The sequence below is a fragment of the Marmota monax genome, unplaced genomic scaffold (genome assembly GCF_021218885.2).
Source record: "Marmota monax isolate L192 unplaced genomic scaffold, Marmota_monax_Labrador192_F-V1.1 WCK01_AAM20220418_F8-fsc00120, whole genome shotgun sequence".
Lineage (NCBI taxonomy): Eukaryota > Metazoa > Chordata > Mammalia > Rodentia > Sciuridae > Marmota > Marmota monax.
Genome location: NW_026694424.1, coordinates 4,507,474 through 4,532,430, shown reverse-complemented (window position 1 = coordinate 4,532,430; position 24,957 = coordinate 4,507,474). Strand labels below are relative to the sequence as shown.

General features: G+C 39.5%; 1 long non-coding RNA gene and 1 pseudogene across 1 annotated transcript; one reads left to right on the top strand and one right to left on the bottom strand.

The window, feature by feature from the left end:
* Positions 1–376: 376 nt before the first annotated feature.
* On the bottom strand, positions 377–24,345 carry LOC131423175 (uncharacterized). The gene is made up of 4 exons (XR_009224253.1): positions 24,260–24,345; positions 23,678–23,771; positions 23,015–23,142; positions 377–588 (listed from the first exon to the last, which is right to left on the bottom strand). It is a non-coding gene; the product is annotated as an uncharacterized LOC131423175 (long non-coding RNA).
* Positions 19,482–20,593, top strand: LOC124109631 (S-adenosylmethionine decarboxylase proenzyme 1-like; annotated as a pseudogene).
* Positions 24,346–24,957: the final 612 nt, after the last annotated feature.

Here is a 24,957-nt window from a genome sequence, read left to right as displayed (position 1 = left end):
ACCTGTGAGTGCCACGTTCTGACTCATCCATAAGGACCTGGAAACTCCTCCGTGCCCTCCAGTCCAGTCTGGGTACCAGGCCTCTGCTCTTGCCATGGCCCTTTCCTGTTGGTCCTGCTCTGTGGTGCTTCGTGTCCCCCAGTGGCAATGGAGGCCATAGGGTTTGGCTGTCCCTAAATGTGCCTGTTTGGCTGAGGGAGAAGCTAAGGCCCAGTTCCTACGTCATTATGCAGGATGCTCCCTCTGGGCATCTTTTGATCATTCCACACCTGGACCTCAGAGTTTTGAGTTCTACTTCTCTTGTTATTCAACAAGTTTTGAAAACCCAACATTTTATTCTACATTTTTATTTTTTTGGATGAAACTAAGTAGCTTGATGACATCTTTTAAGCTGTGCTCATTGGCCCCTTTAAGGAGCGTGTGTGCTTTCTTGGGTACAATGGGAGTAAGGACATGCTCCCCTAAATACGGCATCTGCCATTTGAGAAAAGCAGAAGCAGGAAGCCACTTGCATCTTCCCCTTCCCCCTCCTGGGAGATGTGTCTTCAGTCTCTGATTTGAGGGAGTATTTTCCTGCTATCCCTGGACCTGCAAGAAAAGAGCATTCATATCTTGAAAGACGGAGGACACAGAAGAACTGGGTTTTATACATTCATCCAATTGTACTTCTCCACAACCACCTGTTTCTTCATCAAACCTAGCATAAAAAAATACACATTTTTACTAGTCGTTTTACTTCTTAATTTCTGAAGTTTCCCATACCTCCTGGATAGTTACAGTAAATAAGTTTGTGTGCTCTTCTCTTGCTAATCTGTTTTCTGTTGAAGGAATCCCAATATGAACCTTAGTCATAGAAAGAAAGGGATTTCTTATCCCTGACAGGTACACCATCTGATTTTAGTATTTGTTTGTTTTCTGGAAGGTGGGGATTGCTTTTCTGCTTAAATTACCTTGTAACATAACTAATGTGACTAATTATGTTTTAATGCAAACAGGAATAGGCTTGGACTAGGTTAATGTTATTGATGATCATGATGAAGGTTTCTTTGTGAAACAGAACACTATTAGGAAAAAGTCTAATGTGCTCCCTATGTGCTCTTTTTGGTAGGTAACCCAACCCCTGGTCTGGTCAAGGTATCTGCTTCTAGTACGGAACTCTGAGATAATTAAATGGTCAATTGGTGACCTAACAAAAATGCCCAAGGAAATTTAAACGATTATCAGCTTCGGACATCCAAAATAGGTTTTTGCTGCCAAATAATAGGCTTGAAACCCAAGTTCATTTTATAAAAAGGAAGGTATAAAGTGATCTTCAAAAATAATCATGATCTGAAACCTGCCTGTCTGTTCAGGAGTGACTTGGGAAAAGAGGGAGAAAAAGTCCCAGAAGGGGAAAGAAGAAAACATCTAGTGTGTTTCTGGAAGAGAATCCAGAGAAAGGACCACGTCCTTAAAGTTGGCAACACTGAAAGCTTGGGATTTTTAAAAATCATTTATTCATTTAATGTTTGGAGCTCCTGGAGGAGACGCTCTTATAGTTGGTTGGCTGGAAAGCTGGGGACAGCCCCATTGAAGTGATTTAGGAAAAGGAGTGGGCCAGGATTTCCTGTGCCCAGTTTTCTTCTGCTTCTGGGGTGTGGATGGGACCTAAAGTTTCCTTCATGCTCCAGCAGGAAGATGAAGAGAGAAGGAGGGGTGTTGGCGACTCCTGTGCTTATGAGAGATGGGGAGGCCAGGTCAGTGAAGAAGAAACACTGCGGACATGAATAATTCAGTTTGACTGGATACAGGGAGATCGTAGCAGGGTGTGTAGGACCCCTTAACGAGACACCCTGGAAGGCTGTGCTTCAGGAACTCAATGATGGTCACCTTGGTTCTTGGAATAATAGAAAATCTTGCCTTCTTTTTCCTTCTGCTTCTATTTTTCTGATATATTTTTTAATGAGTAGTGTTCATTTTATAAAAAAGAAGGTATAAAGTGATCTTCAAAAATAGGAAAGGGGGTTGGGGTTGTGGCTCAGTGGTAGAGTGCTTGCCTCACATGTGTGAGGCACTGGGTTCAATTCCTAGCACCACATATAAGTAAATGATTAAAATAAAGGTCCATCAACAACTAAAAAAAAGATATACACCCCTTTAATATATAATTAATACATTAAAAAAAGGAAAGGCGATCATATTAGATGTTTTTCTGTAACATTTAAAAAATATTCCAAAGCCATCCTTATAATTTTATGGATATAAATCTCTTCTTTCTCGTCTCTTTAATGCATACATACAATTTTACACAAATGGAATCATGCATTTTGGTTCAATCTCCTTTTCTATTTTTCTTCTACCCTTGTGCATCCCATCTACAGCCCCCACCCTCTAGCTCCCCAGGAAAAGTGTTAACAATCTGGTGTGTGTCCTTTAGTACTATTTTCTACATAACCATTTATATATGACCATGCATGACTCTACATGTAGACTTGTACATATCATAGTCATATACATATATATGGACATTTAGACATAGGCATGTTTAGATACACTATAAGCATTTTTTTTCTTAGATAACAAAGGTGGGATCACACTCTGAATATGTCCCTACACCTCACCTTTTGTACTCACTACCACCTTCTGAAGATACTCAAGGCCACTGCTGTAACTCCTATTATCATTGCTTTGTGATTCTCTATGATGATGTTACATTATAATTCAATCATCCACAGGTGGGAGTTTTGAACACCCCCCCCCACACACACACATTTTTGATTGAGGCATTTTGGTTGTACATACTGATAAGATTTGTTGCTACACCTTCCTACTTATACACAATATATAATATAATAATATAATTTGAACAATACTACGCCCCAGCCCTTCCCACCTTCCTTTTTCTTGATTCTAGGAGATGGTGGCTATTTAGCCACTGTCATTTGAAAGTTTATATGCTCTATATTTCAAATAAATTAAGTTTTATTGACCTGATTATGTTGGTATGCCCGGTTTTTATCCATGCATGTCTAATGACATTCAAACTAGCTATTCTATTGTAAGCATGAGACAATACTTTTTGGTTAATGTGAGTGTCATACAGTAACACTGTAGAATAATTAATCAACAAATATTTTGGAGTCTTTATTACATGACATCTAACTTCGCTTGAATTGGTGATTTGCCAGACTCTTAAATAGAACTTTTGCAATTTTCTGTAAAGGGATTAAAAATAGGCCAAAATCAAAAAGGTGGGAAATTCTATTTGAATTAAACAATTATTGGAAAAATAGGCCTGATCTTCACAAGGCAATAAAGTTTTTATTGTTTTATTAAAATTTTCGCTGCAAGGATTGCATTTAGTATTTTACAGTCAGGTGTAGCTCATATCTGAGTTTTAGAGGTTAGTAAAAATAACCTTAGCTTCTCATTGTCAAATTTTCTTTGTTCTCTCTAGCAATTAGCTTATGCCCTGAAGATTTGAGTTATAGGCAATCAACACCAAATTGAGATGACTCTCAATTATACATGTAAGTCTGTATTTTAAAAAGGGTACATATAACATAATCCTTTAATATATAATTAATACATTATATTTAAATACAAATTTTAAATATTATATATTATATATGCATACATATACACATCTAAATCCTCTTAATTTTGAAGACCATTTTTTTAGAATTGTGAAATCTTTTTTTAAACAATAGATAAATATTATACTTTTTATTTCAGTTTGCCAAGAGTTTTAGATCATGCTAACCAAGTACTAATGCAGCAAAAGGTGATTTTGCCTAGCTGAGCTGACTCTGATGACAGATTATAAATCACTTCCTATCGTTTTACCACAGGAAGGCGAGGGTGTTAGCTTGTTACCTTTGCTTAAATGTCTACCTGTGGTTCCATTACAAACAAAAATTAGGAAACACACTCATCCACTGTCATAAACTTTGGACTATTGTAAACAAGTACATAACAAAAACTTTTTACTCTTAAGCCTAAATTTAAAAGCAGGTGTGAGGGCAAAGAGGTTTGCTAATGTTGCACATGGGTCTTCAGGCTCAGGGACAAGGGGTAGTGTATGATGGATGAGATTGCTATCTAAAAAAAATTCCACTTTCGGGGCTGGGGTTGTAGCTCAGTGGTAGAGCGCTTGCCTAGAATGTGTGAGGCACTGGTTTCGATCCTCAGCACCACATGTAAATAAATGAATAAAATAAAGATATTGTGTCCATCTACAACTAAAAAAAAAGTTAAAAAAAAATTCCACTTTTGGGCTGGGATTGTGGCTCAGTGGTAGAGCACTTGCCTAGCACAGGTGGGACCCGGGTTCGATCCTCAGCACCACATAAAAATAAAGGCATTGTGTTGTGCCCATCTACACCTAAAAATATAATAAAAAAAAATTCCACTTTCTTTTTTGCAGGAAATAGAATTACCTGAGGATCTCTATCAGTCATTCACCTTTGGATGGAAATCATGGCATCTTTGACACATAGGCAAGAGATGTAAGATGTCCGGAAGCCCTGGTGAAGTTAGTGGCTTCACCCCTGGAGAGTGGCAGAGTCCCCTTTGTAATTATAAGGCTTAATCACCACCTTTTCCCTCTGAGTGTTTTTTTTACTCATTGCTTCTCATCTCCAAGGATGGGCCAGGAAGGTGAAATACAGACAGCTGTGGTGAGAGATTTGGTATGAGAGAACAGTTCTCCTCCACCCACACATCCTTACCCAGTGTGGGCTGAGTTCCGGCTGGCCAGCCTCTCCTGACCTCTGGGCTGACTCACCCCGTGCTTACCACCTAGTCATCTCCTCTGTCTCTGCACTGTTTGTCCAGGGGCAGAGCTGGCCTCTGGCTCACTAGCACTGGGAAGGCACCACTGTGCTCTTGGAGTCTTCAAGGGCTAGAATGGGAGAACTTTGTGACCATCCTTCTAGCCCCTTGCTTCATAAAAAGACGATGGAATCAGGGAAGAATGTCTTGTGCCTTCCAGATGTGTACTTTCTACTCTACCAGGCTCACTCCACTGCTCACCTACAATTCTCCCTGTGAGAGGCCAATTCTTTTGGGAGTCAAATACCCTTTGGGAGAGTTGCCATCTTAGTCAACTTGAGAGCAAAATTGTCGGACGCCTTCTGCTGTGGTTTGATTATAGTTGTTCCCACTAAACTTATGCAGGAGTTTAAGCCTCAAAGTGTTTATCTTAATGGAACAACTTTATACAAACATCGCATTTAGAAGTGAGGTCTTTTAGAAGTGATTAGATTGGGCCCTTAGGATGGAGACCCCATGATTGAATTCCGGTAGTTCTAAAGAGAGAGGGAGAGGGACCACATAGACATATCCCTGTGCTCCACCATGATGTAATGCAGCCGTGGGGGCCTGTGCCAGAGCCTGCGCCATGCTGTTTAGACCTCCATCCTTCAAAACTGTGGGCTAAACAAACCCCTTTTCCTAATAAAGTAGCCTGCTTCAGATTATATTGTGACACTCTGTGTGTACAAACACGTAACAACGAATTCCACTATTATGTAAAACTATAATGCACCACCAATAAAAAAATAACAGCTCCTGCCTCAGGAATTTCATTATATTCAGTGAAAATGGACTAATAACTTCTTAGGGAAGATGGCTTTAAATTAGGATGGGACTTTTGCTGAACTAGGTGACAAGATTTCTTCTGGGGCAGAGGCCCTTGCTTGGGACCAGGCTGAGAGCATGGGAGAGGAGCCAAGAAGAAAATGGAAGTTGTCTGATTGCCTACATACTGTATTTTCTGTGTCCTTCTTCCTTCCAAACCTGCTCTACCACCAGTACCCACCATCACCACCCGAAGTCCTACTCTGGGCATCCAAAGAACATTTAGGTGACTGTTGTGTCTCTGACCATACTCAGCCATGTGCTTCTTGGCTGTAAGTTGCTCCAAAATATTATTAGTGGTACCTTTGGATTGTTGAGACTTCCAGATGTTTTAGCTGCTTAACTCCTCTAGCCTCCTCTGTCCCACAATATTTTTATTATCCCAGTGAAGGGAAGACTGACTTCCAATTCTGTATAATGTCAGGTTGTGATAACTTCAGCAGGATTGAGGAGAAATTACCTTTCTTTATAAATAGTTTAAATTCTGAATGGACTTAATTATTAGGGAATAATAAGCCCATAATAATTAGCCAATTTTTTCTTACTATAATAAAATGCCTGAGGCAGGCTGGGTTTTGCTTCTTTTTTTAATGGGTGCATTATAATTTTACATAATAGTGAAATTCACTGTTACATGTTTATACACACATGTAACAATATAATTGGAGGCAGGCTTTTTTATAAAGTGTAAATTCTGAACGGGTCTATATTTCTTTATTTGCTTCAAAAAGATCAGAAATTGAATCACATTTTTACCTTCTTCTCTTAGAGCTTTCCAAAAAACAACAACAAAAAAAAACCCAAACAAAACAAGCTGAGTGCGGTGGTGCACGCCTGTAATCCCAGCAGCTTGGAGGCTGAGGCAGGAGAATCGCTAGTTCAAAGCCAGCCTCAGCAATTTAGTGAGACCCTAAGTAACTCAGTGAGACCCTGTCTCTAAATAAAATACAAAATAGGGTTGGGGATGTGGCTAGGTGGTTGAGTGCCCCTGAGTTCAATCCCCTGTACCAAACAAACAAACAAACAAAAACTATTTGTGGGGGATTTCAGGTATAAGTAATGAATGACAAAATAAACTTTTGGGAATATAGAGGCTACATAGTAAGAACAAATCACCCTGCTTTAAATGAAAAACATGAGCAAACCCTAGCTGGAGACAGCATCCTCACTGCTATCTTCTCATTCTGAAGGGGCTCACCATCATCTACCTGAATCTTCACTCAAATGGTTTAAAAATTTCCATTTGGTTCTATGAGATGCCATAAGCTATTCTGTAAAAAGGAAATGTACCATGGATTTTTCCCCCTCCAAATTGTACTTAAAATTTGGATGTAAGAAGACTTAGTATGCATGACATTCCATCCATCAGTGACACCCTGACAGCCTTCCATTGGCTTACTGTCAAACTGATGTGAATATATATATATATATCTCCCTACCCAGTGTGGTGCTGGGGGTTGAACCCAGAGCCTTGTGCATGCTAGGCAAGTTCTTGACAACTGAGCTTATCCCCAGGCCCTGAATACCAACTTTGAAGACAGCTGATCTGAGCTATGTGTCATGTTCTTCATCTTCAATATATGTTAGTCTTTCTACTTCATGGACTTAGGACACCAAACCGTGTATTACTCAAACCTGCTTCCCAAGGTCTACAGCTGACAGAGGGAGACTAAACAGAGAAGTATGATGTTCTGATACACCAACTATGTCTAACATAAATGAGCTAAAATAGGAATACTTCCAAGAGAATATTAATAATCAGTCTTTGATTTTTATGAAAATTATTCAAAATGAATAATACATTTTAAAATAATTTCATTTATGATCACCCAAATACGATAACACCAGCAGTTTGCATCTATTCTTTTGCCCCAGTGCACCTGCAAGAAATAGGGTTTTTCTAGTTACACAGCAAATGAAGACAAACATGTGAACTTGGAGTTGTTGAGATCCTGGGATTTAGTATAAAAAAATAAGTACGAATCCAAATTCTAACTATGTACTCTCACTTTGAGCAAGTTATTTAACCTCACTATTTTTTTCCTTCTTATTTATCAAGTGGAATAATCAGAACCAGAGACCTCAAAGGATCATTTTGAAGGTGAAATGGAAACCAGTACAGTGTCTGGTATGCAGCAAATGGTCAGTGCTGATTATCCACTTTTAACAGTTATTATTTACACCGAATCTTAGATCAAGATTGGACTTAGCAGTGTCATTCTTCCTTCAGCTGTATATTAAAAATAAAAAAAAATAGTTCCCAATTTTTAAAAAATATTTTTTGAATTGTCAAAGGACCTTTATTTTACTTATTTATATGCAGTGCTGAGAATCGAACCTAGTCCCACACACACGCTAGGCACACATTCTATCTCTGAGGTACAACCCTAGCCCCTAGTTCCCAATCTTTTTGCTTTATTAAAAGGTTTACAAAATGTCAACTAAATTTGAAGTCATTTCTTGTAGCAACTCAATACGTATTTTACTTTAGCTCCTGCTAGGTCATGAAGGTGTTTCTTGGTCAAGTGAACTTAGGAAATGGTCAAAATAGCTATTATTTATCTATTCCCAAGATTAAAAGATAATTAAATACAGTAATAAAAAGACTGAAATGATTTATGCCATTATTTACCATTCTTGATTTAGACAAATAAATTTATATGAATATTTATTTCTTACTTTAGGCTATTTTAAATAGTGTAGAACATGCAACATTGGCAGAAAACAAAATAAAAAAATCATATTGGTTGAAAACCCTTCTGAATGACTTTACAACGAACCCTAAAACTTGAGGACATAAAGAGTGTGACTCAGCTTGCTAGTGGGACTCTGAAATGGTTTAGCCACTGTGGAAAGCAGTTTGATAGTTCCTCAATAAGTTAAACATAGGATTACTATAAGACCAGCAATTCCATTCCTAGATATGTATCCAAGAGAATCAAAAACAGATGTTGAAACAAAAACTCGTACATGAATGTTCATAGAAGCACAATAGCCAAAAGTCGAGAGGTTGAATGGATAAACAGATCTTAGTAAATTCATATGACAAATTATTATTCAGCCCATAAAAAGAATGAAACACAGACACATACCCCACCATAGATGAACCTTGAAAACATTATTCTAACTGAAAGAAGCCAGGCACAAAAGGCCACATATTATAAAATACTCTTATAAGAAGTATCTAGGGAGGCTGCGACAAGAGGATTGCAAGTTTGAGACCAGCCTCAACAACTCAGCGAGGCCCTCTCAATGGCCAAGTGCCCTGGGTTAAATCCTTGGCCTCCCCTCTGCTTCCCCTGCCCCCCAAATTCCTAAATAGGTAAATCCACAGGGGCCAAAAGCTGATGAGTGGTCGCCTAGGCCTGCAGTTAGGCAGGACTTAAGGACTGCCTGGTGAGCCTGGGTTTCCTTTTAGGGTGATCAACCTCTTGGGAACTTGGTAGCAGTAATAGTCACATAGCATTGTGAATGTACTGAATGACACTGAATTGTTCACTTTAGGATGATTGGAAAGATAGTATTTTATGTTATGTGTATTTTCCATGATAAAAAATAATGGATCCAGCTATACCACGCCTTGGTATATGTATCTGAGGGAACTAAAGTCTGCGTACTTTAGTGATACTTACTGCATGTGGTGTTTATCATGGAACAATTCATGATAACCAAATTATGGAATCAACCTAAGTGCTCTCCATAGATAAACGCACAAAGAAAGTGTGTGTGTGTGTGTGTGTGTGTGTGTGTATGAGAAATGGAGTTTTATTAAGCTATGAAGAATAATGAAATCATGTCTTATAGGGAAATGGATGGAACTGGAGATCATCCACTAAGCAAAATAAGTCAGACACAGAAAGACAAGTTTTGTGTGTTTTCTCTCATGTGGAATTTGGGGGGCGGGGCTGGGTAAAGAGGACATGAAACTAGATGGGAGGCTATTAGAGAAGAGGACGTGGGCTGGGGAGGGCAGGCGCCAGGGGATATAGAGGGGGTGGAAATGATCCAAGTGTGTTACATGCATGTATGAAGACACCACCTTGAAATCCGTTCTGTGTAACTGACCTTCAATAATAAACAAAAAAGAACAGAGAGCACTCCAGGGCACGCACCAAATACCAGTATATGACAAACCGAAGCCAGAGATGTGTTTTAAGTAGCCCCCCTGGTCCAGGGGTCAGCTCATCCGAGTTGCCTTTGTCCACATCATTCCCTTCTAAACTAGGAGGATTCTCTCTCCAGAAAGTGGTGTTGGGCATTTTGGTCCCAACCTCCTAGATTAAGATAAGAAATATGTAGAATAGGTGAGATGCAGTCAAAGAATCCATTTTCCAACAGAGACTCTCTCTCACATTTTTAATTCAGTCTTTTATTTTCCCTCCTCCTCCTCCCCCTTTGCATTTCCTGCTGAACTGTTACTTATATTAAGTCTTTTGAGGTACATGCAAGAACTTTCTCTTGGTGGTACTGAGAACTGGGGGTGGACTGTGTTCATATTTCTTTACCGAATAGAGGCAATTCAGTCGTTAAAAACACTTAACAGGCAAATTGGACTTTGATAAGGAATTTTCCATATTTGGATTCATATTTATATGGGTATTATGAACATAAATTTCTTTTTAAAATAACATTTGGGGGCTGGGGATGTGGCTCAAGCGGTAGCGCGCTCCCCTGGCATGCGTGCGGCCCAGGTTCGATCCTTAGCACCACATACAAACAAAGATGTTGTGTCTGCCAAAAACTAAAAAATAAATATTAAAATTCTCTCTCTCTCTCTCTCTCTCTCTCTTTAAAAAAAAATAACATTTGGAAAATGCCTTACTTGATACCTATTTTTGGTCAATTCTTTCTACAATTTACTGTCAGTTTTAAAAGTAACCCTCTCTTTTTAATTTTTTTATTTCTGAATGTGATGTTTTAAAAAAAGCCAATGTGATTAATATTCACTGTGAGAGAATATAAGAACCACTGAGTTGGAGTTAAGGGAATGTACTATTACCAACAAAGTAATGCATACGTCTTTCACTGAAGTGGAGTCTACAATGAACCATTTAGCAGTGCACAACTGAGTGGTGCTTAGTGCATTTGTAATGTCCTGAACCCACCTCCTCTCTCTAGTTTGACAACTTTTTCATCATCCCAGAAGAATAGACCATATCCAGTAAGTAGTACTCCGCCCCCCCTCCATCTCCTGGGAACCACAAATCTGCTTTCCATTCCTGTGGATTTGCTGCTTTGGCTATTTCACCTAAAGGGAATCATACAGTATGTAACCATTTGTGCCTGGCTTCTTTCACTCAGCCTAATGTTTTCAAGGTTCGTCTATGTTGTGGCATGTACCAGTACTTTGTTCTTTTTTATGGTTGAATAATATTCCACTGTATGAATATATCAGTTTGTTCATCCATTCATTCTTTGATGGACATTTGGTTTGTTTCCACATTTTGGCTGTTGTAAATAGTGCTTCCACGAACATTCATGGACAAGTTTTTGTTTGAAGACCTGTTTTCAATTCTTTTGGGTTGAAATTGCTGGGTCATAGGGCAATTACGTTTTTAACATTTAAGGAATCACTAGTTATCCACAGTGGCTCAACATTTTCTGTTTTTATTGGCAATGTATGAGGGTTCCCTTCCCTCCCTCCCTCCCATTCTTCCTCCTTCCCTCCCTTCCTTTTGTGCTGGGGATTGTACTCAGGGACACTCAGTCACTGAGCCACATCCCCAGCCCTATTTTGCATTTTGTTTAGAGACAGGGTCTCACTGAGTTGCTAAACGCTTTGCTGTTGCTGAGATTAGCTTTGAACTTGTGATCCTCTGGACTCAGCCCCCGGAGTTGCTGGGATTACAGGTGTGCACCACAGCGCCCAGCGAGTGTTCCTTTTTCTTCCCATCTCACCAACACATTTTCTTTTTCTTATTTGGGTTACACCATCCTGGTATGTGCAAAGAACTATCCCATCATGATTATGATTTGTATTTCTTTCATGATCAATGCTGTTAAAAATATCATTAGGTGCTTATTAGCCATTTGTATATCTTCTTTAGAGAAATATCTTTCAAATTCTTTGCCCATTTAAAATTGGGCTTTTTGTCTTTTTGTTCTTGCGCTGTAACAATTGTTTATATATCTGGATCCTAAGCTCTTCTCAGATATTTGATTTGCAGATCTTTTCTCCAATTCTTTAGATTGTCTTTTTTCTTTCTGATTACATCCTTTTTTTTTTTTGTACTAGGAATTGAACTCAGGGGCACTCAACCACTGAGCCACATCCCTAGCCCTTTTTTTGTATTTTATTTAGAGACAGGGTTTTACTGAGTTGCTTGTGTCTTGTACATGTTGCAGAATCACATTGGTCATGCAGTCACATATACACATACAGTAATAATGTCTGTTTCATTCTACTATCTTTCCCATCCCCACATCCCCTACCCTACCCTACCATCACTTCCCTCTACCTAATCTAAGGTAATGCTATTCTTCCCTAGTGCCTGCCCGCCTTATTGTGAATTAGCATCCGTATACTTGAGAAAACATTCGGCCTTTGGTTTTGTGGGATTGGCTTATGTTGCTTAGCATGATATTTTCCAACTGGCAAATTTACTGGTAAATTCCATAATTTTGCTCTTCTTTAAAGCTGAGTAATATTCCATTGAGTATATATACCACATTTTCTTTATCTATTCATCAACTGAGGGACACCTAGGTGGGTTCCATAGTCTAGCTATTATGAATTGAGCTGCTATAAAATTGATGTGGCTGCGTCACTATAGTATGCTGATTTTAAGTCCTTTAGATATAAACCAAGGAGTGGGATAACTGGATCAAATGGTGGTTCCATTCCCAATTTTCTGAGGAATCTCCATATTTTGCACCAATTTGCAGTCCCACCAGCAAAGTATGAGTGTACCTTTTCCACCACATCCTCGCCAACCTTTATTTGATAACAACCTTTTGATGCACAAAAGTGTTCTAATGCTTATGAAGTCCAACACATCTATTTTTTCTTTTATTGTTGATTATTTAGGTGTCAAATCTAAGTAATCATTGCCAAATCTAAAATCACCTCATGTTTTCTTCCAATATATATCTTTATATTTTTAGCTCTTTAAGTCATTGATATTCTCTAAGTTAATTTTGGATCATGGAATGAGGTAGGGGTCCAGCTTCATTCTTTTACACCTAATAATATGGTGTTTCCAAAACTATTTGTTGAATAGAATGTTCTTTCCCTATTGAATGATCTTGGTACCCTTGTCAGAATAACTGGCCACAAATATTATAACTCATTTCAGCCCTGTTAATCCTATACCATTGGTCTATGTGTGTACCTTTATTCTGCTACTATGTGTATGTGTGTGTGTGTATGCATAGGCGTGTGTGTGTGTGTGTGTGTATGCATAGACATGTGTGTGTAAACATGTCATTAAATCCAGAGCCTGTTTATGTTAGGCACGCACTCTCCAATGAGATAAACTCCCAGTTCTACATTGTTTTGTTATAGTAGCTTTGTAGAGGTTTCAAAATCAGAAAGTGTGAATCTACTAACTTTATTTTTCATTGTTTTGGCTATTCAGAGCCACTTATTACTCTATGTGGATTTGAGGATTGGCTTTTTAAAAATTTATGTTAAAATTGCCATGGGAATTTTGATAGGGCTTGCGTTAAATGTGTAGATTTCTTTGGGGAGTACTGTCACCTTTACAATATCAAGTCTTCCTTTTATGAACACTGATGTCTTTTCATTTATTTAGTTCTTCTTTCATTTCTTTGAGTAATGATTCACAGTTTTCGGTGTACACCTCATTGGTTAGTTTTATTGCTAAGTTTCTGTTCTTTTGGATGCTCTTGTAAATGGAATTGTTCTCTTAATTTTCTTTTTGGATTGTTCATTTCTAATGTATAAAAATACAGCTTATTTTTCTGGACCCTGCAACTCTGCTGAATTTATTAGCTCTCATATTTTTCAGTAGTTTATCTGGTATTTTCTATATATAGAATCATGTCATTTGCAAGAAAATACAGTTTTACTCTTTCCTTTCCAATTTGGGTCACTTTTGATTGTTTTCCTGACTAATTGACCTGGTTAGGACTTCCATTAAAATACTGAACAGCAACGGCAAAGACAGGAGTGAGCTGAGAGTGCTAGTTTCTACCATTGCTCTGTACCTTTCTACTGAAGGTAATGGATTTTGCAGAAAAATTTCCATCGATGACAATTTGTGAACTAAAGTCAGTGATTCGACAATGTTCCATTTTTTCCTGAGGTTAGACTTTTGGGTAAATTTACTGCATGAGATATACATCGTTGAGGACATAGAAGTATTAGATTAGGCCCCCACAGGGGAGGCAACCCTCATCTCAAGGGTCTGTCTTACTCTAAAAGAAGCGGATCTACTTTCTGATAGGAGCCCGGTGACTCAGAATTGTTTTGAAAATGAAGGATACTGACTTAGTGAGTGTGGCGATTTCCTCAGCAACCTCTTGTTCTTTTTAGTTATGTTTAATGGATTTAAAAAGGGGATAGAATCTGGAACTGCCAATAGCTGCCAGGTGGAGACATGGCAGTGGGCAATAAGGGAGAAGATAGAAGAAAAGCAGAGTTGAAAGGATTCTGTGAAAACCTAAGTGCCAATCATTCCTTCAGCCACATGACCACGATACTCCACCATGCAATAATGCAATCCATGACTTTCCTCCTCCTCCCCTCCTCCTCCTCCCCTCCTCCTCCTCCTCTCCTCTTCCTCCTCCTCCTCCTCCCCCCCTCCTTCTCCTCCTCCTCCTCCCCTCCTCCTCCTCCTCCTCCCCCTCCTCCTCCCCCCCTCCTCCTCCCCCTCCTCCCCCCCTCCTCCTCCTCCTCCTCCTCCCCCCCTCCTCCTCCTCCTCCCCTCCTCTTCTCCTCCTCCTCCCCTCCTCCTCCTCCCCTCCTCCTCTTCTTCCTCCTCCTCCTCCTCCCCTCCTCCTCCTCCTCCTCCTTTTCCTTCTTTAACAGAGTCTATTTCCTAACCCTACTCCTGGGTTTTCTGGGGCATCCTCCCCACGTCACTCTGGCCACAGCAGGTGGGAATGATGGAGACTGGGACATTTGGGGCTGCTTGGAGCAGTACAATCAATAGCTTTTGATCATGACTTTGATTAAGATGAAAGACAGAATTATGTTTAGTATGTAGTATTTAGTACATATAAACAAAAATTTTAAAGTTCTCAGAAGGGAAATTTTCAAGTTCATGGGTTTTACGTTTACATCGTATATTTCATTCCTTGTCAATGCTAAGGAAATTAGTCAGTACATGAAATGATAAAACAATCTTTTAAAATAGAGGGGTTTTTCCCTCCCAGTATTGGGTATCAAACCCAGGGGTGCATTACCCTTGAGCTACATCCCCAATCCTTTATTATTTTGAGACAGGGCCTCACTAAGTTGCTTCTCCCCTACAAGAGCCTTCATGGGGGGTGATCTGAAGATGGCTCAACTGGTAAATATTAGACCAGTGAACACAAGGTCATTTCCTAAGCAACTCAATCTTGGAAGACCTCATACTTTATTATGCAAACTAAGAAACCTTTGAGGAAGGAGAGAAATATTATTAATTCTACCAGGACAATAGGCACAAGCCAGTACTGTTTTAGGCAACCTGAGAGAGGTGGCTGGGTATTCTAACTAAAACCATTAGGATCATTTGAATTTTTATCCTCACCATTATTACTGCTTTGTTATGAGGAAAAAAAAAGCAGAAAGAGAAATTTTTACTCTTCTGTGCTATAAGCCAAGTTTTCTTGATGAGGAAAATGAGATCAAAGTCCATCATTAGGACAATTGCCCCTTCCAATTCCTCCATGTGCTCTTCTAGAGTGGCCTTTCCTGGTGTCCTGAGGCTGGACTGAGGCCAACCCTAATCTAGGGTGGCCAGCACTGAGCTGCCTGAGGGGTTTGGGTTCACACTCCCCAGAGTGAAGAGGAGCAGGTTTCAGCCCAGATCTTCTGAGCCATCCTTGTGCCCCTCTCAGATATCATGCCAATGAGGCCACCTGGGACCACCTCAGAGTCACCAGGGCCCACAAGTGTGGGAAGGCCCTAAGGTCTGGCTGTAACTGGACTAGTTTCCAGGGACAAGCGTCTTCTCATTAGGAACAGTTTTACTCCCGGACACGTCCTTGATAAGTAAATTTCACAACTGAGCAATCAATGAGATAATGAAAGCTCTTATATGAACATGCTTAATCATGTGAATGCCATTTATGATTGTAAGGGCTAAAGGTAAAGGTGGTTAAGAATCAGGCATGAAAAAAAAAAAAACCAATAAAAAAAATCAGGCATGATTTAGTTTAGGTGAAGGTTCTAAAGGTTACTTACCTGATTTGAGCAGGACTTTACAGTTAATAATCTTTCACCCTTATTTCCAGGCATCCCCTGTGGGTCTTGTAACATGTCCCCCTTACAGAAGGGGAAATTACTGTAACGATGGTCCTTTGTGAGCACCTCTTATGCACTAGGTACAAGTAGTTAGCCTAGAGTATGGTGGTCAGTCGGTAATTGTTGGTCCAGCACTAGAATCAAAGGTCATGCCATTTTCACTCTGTTACTGACCCCTAATCCACAGATTCTGTAGAAAATGGAAAAAATATTGAGGGGTAAATCAGGGGATCTAGGTTCTAGTCATAGTCTTCTCTAAATAATAGTTTATTCTTTTGTTAGTGGAAGTTTATACAGGACCTACCTGAAGCTCAGGATGCTGGTGAAAATCCAATGTGCTGCCACGCAAGCACTTGGAAAATACTTTTCACAGCATAAAGAACTGTGAACAGAGTTATTAAAATATTTTTCAATCACACTTGCATTAAGCTTTTAAGAAAAATTCTTTTAGCCTTCTTTCAAATTTTTCTTCTTTTGGATGTTCAAAAAATAGAGAAAAGAAGTCTTTTGCCTTTCACTCATTCTAGGCATTTCTCTGTCTCTGAAAGAGATTGTGTGACCCTGGCCTGTCCTCTCTCTCTGCCTCCTGGCCTGAGATAGGAGCAGTTTGTTCCAGCGTGCGCTCCCTGCCATTTCCGTCTTTTGCCCTCTCCAGAGGCCCAAACCAGTGGGAATGCTGCACCTTGTACTTGAACTTCCAGAACCATGAGCTAAATAAATGTTTTGCCTTTACATGTTCATTATCATAACATGAAGGTAACATAACATGGCTACCCATTTGGGGTAGAATCTATTTTAGGGAGTCGATCACCAAGACCACTGCATAAGGCAGATTGGAAGGGAGGATTGGGCCATTGGACACTATATAGCTTCCATTTCAGCAGAGGAGACTCATTGGAAGTCTCTGGATTGATGGTGATGACAAAATATAGCTGCCTTTTTGAACTTCTTTTCACCCGGGTGGATTACTGACCACTATGAAGAAACTGACAGAATAGTCCCCGTTCTGTTGCTACACTTTGGCTTGTTTTGAGATTCTTATGTAGATTTTGGAGGAGGAACATGAAGAATGGATTGTAGTTTCTACTTTTCCCAAGTGGGGGACTCACCCCAATAGAAATGCATTTATCACCATCAATTGTCACACATATTACAAGGCAGGCCCCTTAGGAAGTTATTTCTAGCTTTCAGAAATGAATGTGAATATGTTTCCAAGGACTAGTATGAGCAATTTCTCATGGATGTTGGCATCCTAGCAACTCAAGGAACTTTGCTAATCATAAGGGATGCCTTGAGAATGGCATTTCATAGGTTCCTCTTCCTTTTCACTTATTCGTTTGCTCAAAGTAATATGTCAAAACTGTCAGAAGTGGGGTGGTCAAGGGGTAGTCTTCTTAAGTTCAAATCCCGATCACTTACCAGCTGTGTGACCTTAAGTAAGTCACCTAGCTTCCCCATGCCTCCGTTTCCTCTTTTGAGAAACAAGTATAATAGTAGCACCTGCTGCATGGGTTGTTTTTAGGATTCAATTGGATAATGCCTAACAGGGTTTTAGCCCTGTGGTGGCATATAGAAAGCAGCCAGTTAGTGTTAATGACTATGATGACCACCCACTGCTCTTACCACCACTGTCGTCACCGCTCTTCCTATGTACCAATGGGGACACAGTGCTGAACAAGAAAGGGGCACAGTGTCAGGTCAATGCCCTTTCTTATTGTGATGTGGTGGGGGGGGCAGAGGTTGGAGAGATACGGGGTTGAGGATCTTTGAGTCACTATCAAACTTACCATTTCTTTGGGGGCAATCTGAGCTGAAAGTTTGGTGGAGCCAGGAAATGTCAGCCTTATTTGGGGTGTGAAAAGACAAAGTTCTGCCATAATCCATTTTAAGCCCTGCACCTATTCTCTCAGTTTCTCAGTTAGACTGAGTCAACAACTTAAATTGACAAACATTGAGATAAAAGAAAATGTCTACTCTTTGGCCCCTGGAGGGGAAAACTGTATCTGAAGTCTTCCAGGAAAGGATTAGTTGTACCTGATAGTGAAATTTTGCAGAAAATAAAGGTTCTGAAGTTCTTGATAGGAAAGAAACGGCACCTCTGAAGTTGGGTTTCCTGATTCCGGGGCAATTTCCTTATTCCTGTTCAATGATTACAACTTTGTTTTAACTGGTTTTGCCAAGAAGCAGCAACAAAAGCAGAGTTGATTAAGGAAAATGAAGAAAAAAATGCAAAAACAGAACACACATAAAAGGTCGTGGCTGCTTCATAGATGTTGATACTGGAGGTCATCCTTCCCATAACCGTGTTTTAGCTGCCACCTGTGTAGCCCAGCTGGGACACTATTACCCTGTGTTACAGTTATTACCTGATTTTAAAAAAAGTGGTAGTCAGCGAGACGTTATGTATGTTTTGATGCAATGGAAAATGTTCTTCCTAATGGAAGCCTGTTGGAATAGGACAAATCCTTGTTTATTTCATGTCTGAATCTATATATCCAGCTGTAGGATAGATTGGCTGCTGTTTATGGTGTTTGTCATTATGGACACACCAGTATGAAGAACGATTTCTAGTGTTCAGTGCTCTGGAGGAAATATTTGAGAACCCAAAGCTGCCACTCCCAATGTAGATAATCTGGTAAATTTCTGGTCTGGACAAGCTACTTAGCCTGCTGTAATCTGCTTTCCTGGATGATTAGAATTTGGTTATAGTATCATGTGCGGCTCAGATCGCAGGTATTTGACCTTGACTGATTTCTGTCCCTTTTTACATTTGAGTGAACTTTTGATGTTGCAGCAAAAACGACTCACTGTGCTTATGACAAAGCACAAAAACTCTCTAGGAAAACATTCATCCACTGATCATTTAACCATGAACTATGACTAATAGCTATCTAAATGGAATGGAGGTTAATGATTCCAAGAGGTTACAGGAAAAAGTCTCCGTGTTTCCTAGCAATAACACTTGAGTCTGTCTTGTTTCTTTTGTAGAACCTTTCATCCTGTAATCTCAAAATGCCCAGAAAGAATCCTTTTATATAACCTGGAATATGTCTTTTTGAAAAGCCTTGTAATGTTGTCCTTGGAAACATCATGGTATAGAGCTTCAACATGGCTTGCACAGTATGGCCTGCGACATCAGCTAGCGCTCGCTCTACTTTCTGTCACCGGAAAGCAGTGAACTACAAGAGGCTCAACTGTATTGGCCTCTATTTCCAACAGACTCACGCACAACTCTCGCTCACACACACTCACATACAAAGCTGGGAAAATTTTATGAATCCCTTTTTTAAAAAAAAAAAATTAATATAAAATTATAGCAAAAAAAAAAAAGAGGAACATGAACTTTAGTAATAGCTGGAACAATCCACGGTGGCAGCAGCAGAGGTGGGAGAAAACATTTAATTTAGTTGATTTTCTGCGGTTGTTGGTCAGTCGCAGTCTCATGGTGATGGAAGCTGCACATTTTTGTTTTGAAGGGACCAAGAATCTGTTGGAGGTTTGGTTTCTCCTGGCTGCAATCTGATGCAAACCAAGGGTCTGGGGGTCTTTGCGCTATCCCCACATCTGAGTGGGATGGACTTTTGAAGGATGTGCAATGTTCAATTACAAAACTGCCAAGCAGGAAGCTTATGAATTCAGTGAGAATAGCATGTTTGTCTCCAAGAGTCGTTTCATTCTGAAGACCCGTGGTACCACCCTCTTGCTGAAAGCACAGGTTCCGCTGTTGAAGCTTGCTAGGGATTACAGTGGGTTTGACTTAATTCAAAGCTTCTTTGATTCTTGTAAGAATCTCATGAAGCCTTATCAAGGATACCCACGCTGGAATTTCCAGGAAGAAACAGAATTTCTTAATGCAATTTTCCCAAATGGAGCAGCATATTATATGGGATGTATGAAGTCTGACTGTGGGTACTTGTATACTCTGCTTTTCCCAGAGAGTAAGGTAATAAGTCAGCCTGGAAATTTTGATGAGTGAGCTTGACCCAGCAGTTATGGACCAGTTCTACATGACAGATGGTGTTACTTCGAAGGACGTCACTCACGAGAATGGAATTTGTGACCTGATACCAGGTTCTGTCATTGATGCCACACTGTTCAATCCTTTGTGGGTATTCAGTGAATGGAATGAAATCAGATGGAACTTACTGGACTATTCACATCATGTCAGAACCAGAATTTCCTTGTGTTAGTTTTGAAACAAACTTAAGTCAGATCTCTTCTGATGGCCTGATCAGGAAAGTTGTGGAAACCTTCCAAGCCAGGAAAATTTGTGACCATCTTGTTTGTTCGTTAGAGTTCTAAATGTCACACAGTGCTTTCTTCACCCCAGAAGATTGAAGGGTTTAAAAGTCTTGATTGCCAAAGTGCTATCTTCAATGATTACAATTTCGTTTTTACTAGTTTTGCCAAGCAGCCGCAACAACAGCAGAGTTGATTAAGGAAAATGAAAACAAAACAAAACAAAAATGCAAAAGGAGAACACATAGAAGGTGGTGGCTGCTGTATAGATGTTGGTACTGGGGGCCATGCTTTCCGTAACTATCACCTTGTACTTGCAGAAAGCCCTAGATGTAATGATAGTGTAATCATTTTGAAGTGTATCCATTATTATATCAAGGAGTTAGATATCTTGCATGAATGCTCTCTTCTGTGTTTAGGTATTCTATGCCACCCTTGCTGTGAAATTAGAGTGCATGCAGAAAAAAACTTTCACTATATGAAACTTCACAACACTCGTGAAAACAGTTCAATTTGATTTATGCCCAGTGTAATATTTCCGCAGGTATCTTCCAAAATTCCCCAGACAAGGCTTTCATCCTCATTGGGTGTTGACCTCAGGCTAACCATCTGGGACTGTTCTGTTATATCGCTGCCAGAATTTTACATCCAGTTACCTCCACTTTCTAGAACACATTCTCTACTAATGTTATTGAAACCAGTTTCTACTTCATACAGATTTTTTTTTTTGCAACAGCAATTAAATCTTTGTTTCACAAACAAGTCCTTAAGAAAGTGATTCAAATTACTCACTTTGTGTATTAGTATTTTAATAATTGTCTCTGCATTTGTAATCCTTTGATATCTTCCCTCAACCTCCAACCCCACAAATGAAGTAATATACTTACACTGTGGGTTTATATAATAATCTTACACTCCAGGTGGGGGAATGGGGAAAAGTCTCCGGGTTTAATTTTCTTTTAAGTGCATATTAATTTGGCCTCCTTTTAAATTGCATGGGCTCTTTGGGAAGGTAAGTGACAAAATTAAATATCTTCCACAAAAGAATTTTAAGCATCTCTAATATCGACTAGCAGGGAGGACATATAGAGTTATAGATTGAGATTAGGGTGTGCTGACTAAACTGTACACCCCATTCTGTGCTGTGCTCTTTAATAAATGAGATTAGCTTCTAAAAAAAAAGGCTTCAAAATAAGAAGCAGCTTGAGGTTGACCAGATTAATCAAAAGAAATTATTTTTAATGCTCCTAACTCAAGTCATTCATTACATTAACTTTTTTCCCCTATTGGGAATAGCATTTTTTATCATATGCTGCTATGAAAATATTTTCTGAAAATTCAATTTCACGGCATGTTCCTTGCTTTTTTTTTTTTTTTTAATATAGAGAAGGTAGAAGGTAGAGATCTCTGATAGACACTATTCTTCCATTATGCTTTGGAATTAAAAGAAGATAAAAGTGGTAGATATTTCTTTCATTGACTGCAGTCATCCTTTTAGCATTATATTTAGCTTCAAGGGATTATTAATTCCTCCCAGAGCACATTATGGCTTGAAGGTACAAGGAAGTAAAGCACCTGGTGTAATATCCTGAAACAGGTACCTGGACACTCTGCTTCTCTCAGCATCTGTGCATAAACGAAAAGACCACATCTAGATGGAAATCTCCCTCCTCTGCTCATGGACCTAGGCGGCCTACAGTCATGGAGGGCATTTTTTTTTTTTTTTCATTTTCTGTGGAGAACTATCCTATCCTATCAAATCAAATGCACTTTTTATCTTAGACATTATTTCTGAGTTATCTTTTTCACTTCTCAGCATAAATGACAGCTCAGCAGTTTGGATCTGTGACATCAGCTTCGTTCAAAAATAACCTTTTGAATTCATTATCCCATTCCCATTTAACAGGCAGAGTTTGAGAATAAGGTCATTTGATATATTCTTAGTTCCATTAAGCAAAAATAAGTAAACAGTAGTTAAGGTGAACTGAAAGTCTGAAGTTCATTTGACAGCACAAATCCCAGTGTCCTCATTCAAGAGTTTTTCCCTCCCAATTTCATGATCTTGAGAGCACTGCATGATCCATAGGTACAGGAGCTCAAGGATTACCTGACTTCAAACTCCCCAATCTGACAGCTCCTTACACAAGTCATGTGAAATACAGTTTGGCTTCTTCACCTTACTCACCAAAGTGATATTTTCCAAATCCTCACACAAAGATGAGGTTGGAGAGATGACAAGATCACATTATCTAATGGCCTCCTAAAATCACCTAGCAAGGTTGAGGTTCAGATATGTTGTTGTTTAGGGTTCATATGAGTTTTCACCAATATGCACATACCACTTGAGGGATTTATACTTAGGAGAAGGGTTGTTATCTGGAGTGATTTGTACTTTGAAATATTGGTGTGAAACAGAACTGCATTGGCGTTCAACCTTTCATAGAAGTGAGACTCTTTTTAACCAACTATGAACATTGTACCTGGACAGAAACACTGTACCCTTGAAAACACATGCATTAATTGAACCCAAGGGCCCGGTAAACAATCAGACAAAGCTGCCTTTTTTAGAATTGCAGAGATTCATGCATTGTTCAAATTCTCATCTTCTCCAGCTTTGCCTCACTTTCCTTGTAGCACACAATAAACGAACAAACAGATTTGTCAGGAGCACAGATTGGACTTTCTTGAGGAAACTTTCTCAGGTATCTGATTATTCAACTTGCCGCCCCTGGTAGCACTTACCTGATGTTACATAAAATGTACGTTATGCCTGGCAGGGTGGCATGCGTCTGAAATCCCAGTAACTTGGGAGGCTGAGGCAGGAGGATTACAAGTTTAAGGCCAGCCTAGGCAACTTGGTAAGACCCTGTCTGAAAATAAAAAAACAAAAAGCTGGAGATGTAGCTCAGCGGTAGAACAACCTTGGGTTCAATCCCTAGTACTAGGGGGAAAAAGTTCTTTACATAGAATTTTTTATCTTCTGATCCCTTACAAGGTAGTTGTTTTTTTTAACCAAAAGTCAACTTGTTTCTACCAAAAGTTGAATTCTGTTCAGGATAAATGATGGAGGACTTTCAGACACATAGTTCTGCAGGTGATCTTGTATCTCATAGGCAAGGCTTTCTGTCCAGAGCAAAGCACAGCATTTACTTCTGGGTTGTATTTTTCTTTTGTTGTTGTTGTTGTTTTTGATTAGAGAAATGTATGAATTATGTCATGGGATTTGTTTTACACAAACCATAACACACGTACCCATTCTCAAAGTGATCATTGTACTTGTTCAAATACTAGAACATTTTTGGAATTCCCTTCAGAGGGTTTATTGCCCACACTGGGAATGAATCAGCACTTCACATGGAGAGTGCCAGTGTCGGGTTGTCTCCCTTCCGGCCCTCTGTCACTCACCTGGGCTTCACCCAGCCTCTCCTTCTTGGCTACTCGAGTTGGCTGCTCATGAGCCCCAGAGCAGCTGACTCTCTCTGGACTCCTCCTCTAGGATCTACCAAAAAAAAAAGTAGAAGAACTTTGTAGGAACTAAGTCAATTTTTTTTCCCCAAACAAAGATCCGAAGGAACTATCCTTCTTCTCCACCAATCAAAGCATCTTCTGGACTCCATCATCATAAATGTCTTAGATTTCTTAAATGTCACAGGTTTCTTCCCCATGGGCCCACCTCCCATGTTTTACTTGACCAAGAAGGTGACAAAGACTCCTGCTCTGTTTGTATCTCTTGTTCTCTAGGAAAATATTATAATTCTTAAATCTTAATTGTCATTACTTAGTTAATAAGCCTAGAGTAGGAGTTCTTTACAAGTGATTTTTTTTGTTGCATATTGTGCTTTTCATTGATGTCCTTTAAATCTTCTACGGTAGGCACTAATAACATATAGAAGTCACCCTTAATGATAAGACTACTTCCTCTTCTCAGCCTCCAAGTCCTAAATTAATGAGCTCTTTTCAAGACTGAAGATGTACAAAGGCATTCACCTAGTCAAGGGGAGCTTTGATGAGCCTCTGCTTTTAAACCTCGTCCGGAGTGTCATTCCCTTGAAGTCAACAGTTGTGCCTATTTTTGCGCACTGGTGTGTATCCCGTGCTTAGAGGAGTGTTTGGCATTAGTAAGTTCTCAATGACTGTGCAATCTGCCCTTGGGCTATTTTGAGAAGCTCAAAGCTGTTGATGGTGCTGGCTTGTGAAGTGTGAAGATTGGCGTGTGACTGGGAATGGCAAGGTAGGCATCTGTACCTGGTCCTGAGTAATTGGGAACTTGTAATCACACTGGACACATCATGCTCACAACAGTTAAGGTCAGAGCCTGCCTGGTTTGTCCATGCAGGGAGAAGGGAATAGACAAGATTTCCATTTCTATAACAGGTTGATTGGATACAGGTTTTAAATTTTGCCAGAACAATTTAACATGCTTCTAATTGGAAACCACATTCTGTCCAAATATTTAGGAAAACAGAACAAAAAATTTCCTTCCTGTTTAATGATCAGGATTTAACCAGTTGGATTAAAAGAATTGTGCTGTTTTTTTGGCTTCATTTAAGAATACTATTTGTTGCTGTGGACTACTTAATTCTGTGCTGTGTGGAAAAAAAAAAAAAAAAAAAAAAACAGAAGCCATTTGCTTCAATAGTACAAATGCCTGGTTGAGTCTCCAGCAGAGGGAACACGGTCTTAGG